Source organism: Acinonyx jubatus, chromosome A3 (assembly GCF_027475565.1).
Source record: "Acinonyx jubatus isolate Ajub_Pintada_27869175 chromosome A3, VMU_Ajub_asm_v1.0, whole genome shotgun sequence".
In the NCBI taxonomy this organism is placed as follows: Eukaryota; Metazoa; Chordata; class Mammalia; order Carnivora; family Felidae; genus Acinonyx; species Acinonyx jubatus.
Genome location: NC_069388.1, coordinates 89,107,609 through 89,113,991, shown reverse-complemented (window position 1 = coordinate 89,113,991; position 6,383 = coordinate 89,107,609). Strand labels below are relative to the sequence as shown.

The following is a 6,383-nucleotide window of genomic DNA, read 5'->3' as shown; positions in this document are numbered from 1 at the left end:
GGTGCGGCTCCAGGTCCTCCAATGGCTGGTTTGCTTAGTGAGTTCCAAAAGCTTAAATGTCTATATCTGTACTACCAGGGAAAATATGTGTGTAAATGGGTAAACACACCACATTTCTCAAAATTATTATTTTAGCAAGCATTTCACCAATAACTGCAAATAGATCATTGCAAGGCAAAGTGATTTATGTTTGCATAAAAATGTGCAATAAATGCTCATAAAAGTTAGGTTTTGCCTGAGAAAATCAAGAAGGTTTCACAGAAATGACATTTGAACTGAGTGTTCAAGGATAAGTAGTAGGCCTTTGAGAGTGAGGGGGGCAAAGACTCTGGATATGTCCACTAGGAAATCCTACATACAAGACAAACACAGGACCTGAAAATAACTCACTGTCTCCATCATCACACCCTCCCTGATCCTTCATCAAGCACTTAGTCCTCCAATTTATAGCCTTGTAGGTAATCTTTGCTTTCTTCTCTTATATTCCCCATTGCTTAGTTATCTAGGCTGCATACCAGATGTAACAAATTAACATCAAAATTTAGTGGCTTAAAACAACAATAAACATTTATTATCTCTGTGTGTCAGGAATTCAGGAGTAGCTTAGCTGGGTTGTCTAGCTCCCAGTCTCTCATGAGTTTGTAGTCATGATATTGGATGAAGCCACTAGTCATCTGAATGCTTGACTAGGGCTGGACGATCCACTTCTGGGATGGCTTAATTTCATGCCTGGCAAGTTGATGCTGGCTATTGGTAATAAGTCTCAATTCTTTTCCATATGGACCTCTCCATGGGGTGCTGGGATGTCCTCACAATATAGTATTACTTCTTTAGAGCTAGTAATCCCAAAAACCAAGGTGAAAGCCACAATGTCTTCTATAGTCTAGCCTCAGAAGTAAAAATATAACTTCTGCCATATTCTGTCGGTCACACAGGCCAATCCTCATGCACTGTGGGGAGGGATAACACAATGATGGAATACAAGAATTTCAGTGGACCATCCTGGAGGTTGTCTACCATGTCCAAATGTAAGCAGTCATCTTGTCCTGATAACTTACACTTATGAATCATAAATAACTTAAATTTGTCATTTTCTTTCAATTATTATCATAATTCAGGACTTTATTATTGCTCACCTAGACTATGCAATAGTTTCATTAAAAAAAAACAAAAACAAAAAAACCTGCCTCCAATCTCTTTCCAAGTTATCATCAGGGTAACCTCTCTAAGGTGCAAATTCTGTTTTATTTATTCAGTGGTTACTGAGGACCTATGATGTGCTAGGCATTTTATTAAGTAACATAGATAAAGATTATTAAAAAGATTCCTGCTGCCTGCTTTGGCAGCACATATACTAAAATTGGAACAATACAGAGATTAGCATGGCCCCTGCACAAGCGTGACATGCAAAACATGGATCCTGGATTCAAATTGTTTAGTCTAAAAGGGAAAATAGACACTGAAGATTGATACTTCAAGTCTTCTCTCTGAAACTTTTTTTCTAATACACCAGCCTCAACACAACAGGACCCTCCTCTGCGCTACTTCCTTTGGCACTGATATATGCCTCTCCCTAGCTGCTCCCCAACAATCTAACCTAGACCTTAGCCCTTCTCTGAATATGGTTTAAATATTGATTTTTTTGTCTTTTGTTTGTTTTCAAAGAACTCTTTCCATTTTGTGGCAGCAACACACAATATGAAGTTCTTTTTTACACTGCAACCTAGTCATACTTAAGTACTTTTGTAGTAGTGAAGTAAACTTTCACAAAGTCATACTTTCACTATATTTCTTTAATTCAGGAACTAAACCCTGATATTTTCTATGGGATTGCACTTTATTATCTTTCATTTTTTTAAATGCTGGTTGCAGCCCACTAAATTGATTTTACTACCTATTAATAGATTGAGATCCCCACTTTGAGAAAAATCGCTGCTCTAAGCTGACTGACTCATACTAAATCAATATCTATTCCTTAAATCTACATCTCCAACTCATATTTTTCTCTTCAGTTTCTGACACATATATCTAACTGGCTGTTGAACATCTCCACTCAGTGTACCACAGGCAACTTGCTTTCAACATGTCCAAAACAGAACTGTCATCCTCACTCCCACACCAGCCTGGGTAACTGGGTAAGACAGTAGAACCAATGTTTTTTTTATATCTGTATATAGCACCACTATCTTTCCAGCTATCCAAGCCAGAAAATTTGCACTCATTCTTCAATAAGTATTCGCTGAATGCCTACTATGTTCTAGGCTCTGTCATTCTGGATTCCTCCTAATCGATCCAATTACTCATGAAGACCTATTCATTTTAACTCCTAAATATCTCCTCCACATCTTTGCATCCCCCTACTAACACCCTTATTCAAGCTGCCATCATCTCTTGCCTGATCTACTTCTTACTCCTGTCCTGCTTCCATCACCAGGCACCAACACCCCAACTCCAGCCCCCAATCCATTCCCTTCAGGGAAGATAGAATTTTCTCTCCAGTACACAAATCAGATCACTCCTTTGCTTGAAACACATCAGTCTAGCTCCTCACCATACCTTCACTATGGGATGAAATCCAAAATCCTTAATATAGTCCACAGGACCTTTTATATTCTGGCCTCTTGCCTACCTCTTCTACATGCTGTGCTCTGGACTGGTTGAGCCTCTTAAGAATTCCCTCTACATGGAATATTCTCCATGTCCCTTATTTGGCTAACTCCTATTCACTCTGTTGATTAAGCTCAGAATGATAATCCCATTCTCTAGGAAGCATTCCCAATTCTCCAAGTCTGTGCTTTTCCTATATGTTCCCATAACCTTGTACTTCCCTTGCCATAGCCCATATCACACCACATTGCCCATTGCCCAAGTACTTGTCTGTCCCTCATAGGCTTTAAGCCCCAGGAGGGCAAAGATTATTGTATTCTCAGATCCTAGCACGGTGTCTGGTATATAGTAGGCAGCCAATAAATATTTGGTAAATGCTTTTTATCTTTGTTCGTGTTTATTTTATTGTCTGAAATTACTTGTTCAAATATTCATGAGTTAGTCTAGGTCCTCTGAGAAGCAGACACCAAGATGAGATTAAATGTACAAGGATTTTACCAGGGAAACACCTGTGAGGGAAAAGGGAAATGGCTGGGAAAGCCTTCAAGAGCAGTCAGATGTGATGCAAGTCTAACCCTAGGTGAAGAAGAGAGGGAATGAAGCATCCTGTGCCTCCCAGGATCAACTCTTCCTTAGTATCCCGACCACACTCAGGCATTGGCTAGGAACAGCCTGTGGTCTTCACAAATATGACAGTGGATTTCTAAGACAGTATCTGATGCCTTTGGCCAGTTGCCCTCCCTGTAGTTTAAAACATGCAGGTTGCTTTCTTCATGCAGGTTGTCACCCTCAGAGTTTAGTAGAATCTTGGGGAAATCACATCATATTCCCCCACATCTAGCACAGTCTTTGGCACATTATCTAATAAATGCTACTCCAGATAGATAAAACAATTTATAGAGAAACAGAAATTTACTGTAGCTGGGAGCAATAGGTGATGAGATTTGCAATCAGTGTAAGGATATTGTTTGAGTTGAGCCTGATAAGGTAAGTGGAGTCAGTTATAACAGCCTTTGTAACCGAAACAAAGCAAAACAAAAAACAAAAACAAAACTATGTTTAAGCCAAAGAATGATGTCATCAAATATATTTTTACTAGGATAATTCTAGCATCAATGTATAGAATAATCTGGAAATTAAAGACAGGAAGACTAATTTGGAGTATGTGAGAAAGAAGACATGTTGAGAAGCTACACTTTATATTGAATCACAGGAAGTCTATTGATCAGATTACACCTGGGAGCCTGGATTAAGTATTTCTGGTTTTACTCTGAGGAGCAGTTGAGGGGACCAAAAATTGGTGTTGTAGGACTAAAACATAGGCAGGTGGTTCTTTTCCTATTGGTTCTAACTCGTCCTGAATCACTCGTTGGTAAACTGATTTCCCCTCCCCCAACCTGCATAGCAGGCAATGAACTGAGTGAGGGGTGGAAAGAGATGACAATAAACAGGGAAACAGGGGAAAGCGCTTGTCCATTTCTGGTTTGGTACTAGCATTATTTTCTCCTCTCCTGTGGGCTAATTCAGAGAGGAATTCCTTCAACCAGGGTTGAAGACCCGGATCATCTGGATTTTGGCAAAGGGACTATAGGAATCATCAGCAAGCAAATGAGTAGAGACGAGCATGAGTACAGACGGGCAGACCCTCTTGGGATGTAGAGGTTTGAAGACTTGAAAGGACTTCTTGAAGGTAAACTAAACTCTAACTTCCATGAGGGCAGGGGACCATTGTGTGTCCAGTGTACCCCAATCCTAGCACAGTGCCTGGCACATAGTGTGCCCTCAACAAATATTTATTGAATAAAAGAGTGACCAACTGAATAAGTGAATGAATGATGTGGAAGAGAAAGGTTAAAGCTAAGGACACAATGGCGGTGCCCCCTGGAATGTCTCATTGCTGGGAGGGGGGGAGGGGGGAGGTGTTACTGGAATGTTTAATTGGGGGTGGGGTTTAACTACCGAAGAAGTGTCAAGTTTAGCATGATACTCTCAAAGAAATATCCAAAACTCTACCTCAGGGCCAAAATAGGGCCATTTCCCTGGCGCCCGGGGGCTCGGAGACTGTGGCCCTGAGGTAGACCCTGAGACGGCCCCTGAGGCGGTGCGCTCAGTGAGCAGTCCTGCGCAGCCGCAGCCTGCCGGACGCGGGCGCTTTCGACGGCGCAGGCGCACTCCAAGAGCCTAGAGGCGCAGGTAATGGGGGTCTTCGCCTTCCCAAAACAAGGGGGGAATACCGCACTTTCTCCCCGCCTCAGGGCAGGTGGAGGGCCGAGGGCCTCAGCTGGAGGATGGCCCCGAGAGAGAGCGGCCGGCAGCGCCTCACAGGGTGAGCTTGGGCCGAGCTCGGGCGCCCTCAGGGCGGTGTTGGCGAACCAGGCCTGGGCAACACTGACGCCCACCGATCCTCAACCACCGCGGGTTCTCGTCCCTCCGCGCACGTGTCTGAGATCCTTGACGCCGCGTGTCCTTGGCTGGCCCTCCCGGGCCTGGGGGATGGGTGGCCAGTCCGCCAGACGCTGTAGGCGCGGTGTCCAGGGCCCTCGACGCTTGGGGCGGGGGGCTACGACGGTTTTCTAACTTTTTGTAAAGTCAGGAAAACAACGACCCCTCAGGTTCAAAGAAAATGTTTTGATTTTTTTTTTCTTACAACAAAAGAAAAAATTGAAATTTTTAGGGCTCACGAAAATCTTTAATTATTATTATTATTTTATTAAATTTTTTTTAATGAGGTAGGGGCTCACAAAGGCAAAAGTGCTTAGGATCCACGACATTTTTAATGCGGCCCTGCGGAAGGAAGAACCATTAAATAGTTTATCACACACAGTGTCCTAAGGGCTCTACCGACATGGTATAGGTGCTTTTGTGAGGGAGGGCACGTAAAGAGGCCCTAACCTATTAAGACCTAAAGCCTGAGACCTAAAGAATGAGTCAGGTTAAGGAGGGTAGTGATGGTAAAGAACTTCAGCAGCTGAAGGAATGGAAGGCCCAAGTGTTTGTGGACCTGAAAGGTGCCTCAGGGGCAGAGAAGGGTGGGAGGAGGTTGGACAGGGGATGGCATGGCTGAGGATGGAGAGTTGGGAAGGAGATACATTCAGAACTTCGGGGCCAGGATAAGGATTTGGGATTTTGTTCCAAGTGTAATTGGAAGCCATTGATGGGTTTTTAGTAAGGGAGTAACTTGATGCTTTTGGTGGTTCAAGGCCGAGTAGAGTTCCAGATTAAACCAGTTTGCAGGGAGACCCCAACAGGTGGGTGTTTTGACAAAAGTGGGGAGTACAGGATCAAAAATTGTCAGATTCTGCTTACAACTATGCCCAGATACATCAGAGCATTCATTGATCATGTTTGAGAATATAGGGAAGAGAGCTGCCTCTTACCTCATTTAAAGGACAGTCTTGGAATTGCACATAAGTGTGGGATTTAAGAATGACCGTGCAAGGGGCGTCTGGGTGGCGCAGTCGGTTAAGCGTCCGACTTCAGGCAGGTCACGATCTCGCGGTCCCGGAGTTCGAGCCCCGCGTCAGGCACTGGGCTGATGGCTCAGAGCCTGGAGCCTGTTTCCGATTCTGTGTCTCCCTCTCTCTCTGCCCCTCCCCCGTTCATGCTCTGTCTCTCTCTGTCCCAAAAATAAATAAACGTTGAAAAAAAATTTAAAAAAAAAAATGACCATGCAAGCTGAAACTGTTCAAAGTAATCTTAATCATCAATGGGGAAAAATTAAATTTGTTCCAGGACCTCTCAAAATTGTCAGAATGTTAAAATCTCTTTTACCATCA

General features: G+C 43.3%; 1 protein-coding gene and 1 non-coding gene across 4 annotated transcripts in view; both read left to right on the top strand.

Moving 5' to 3' along the window:
• Positions 1–1,334: 1,334 nt before the first annotated feature.
• Positions 1,335–1,436, top strand: LOC113603328 (U6 spliceosomal RNA). The gene has a single exon (XR_003424907.1). It is a non-coding gene; the product is annotated as a U6 spliceosomal RNA (small nuclear RNA).
• A 3,230-nt stretch (positions 1,437–4,666) lies between these two features.
• M1AP (meiosis 1 associated protein) overlaps positions 4,667–6,383 on the top strand; it is a 69,587-nt gene continuing 67,870 nt past the window's right edge. For 2 of the 3 annotated variants that reach the window (XM_053200815.1, XM_053200813.1), the window contains exon 1: positions 4,770–4,809. The gene's annotated coding sequence lies outside the window, so the exon portion shown is untranslated. Of the gene's footprint in view, positions 4,810–6,383 lie in introns of all 3 variants that reach the window. The other variant, XM_053200814.1, reaches the window with a different exon arrangement.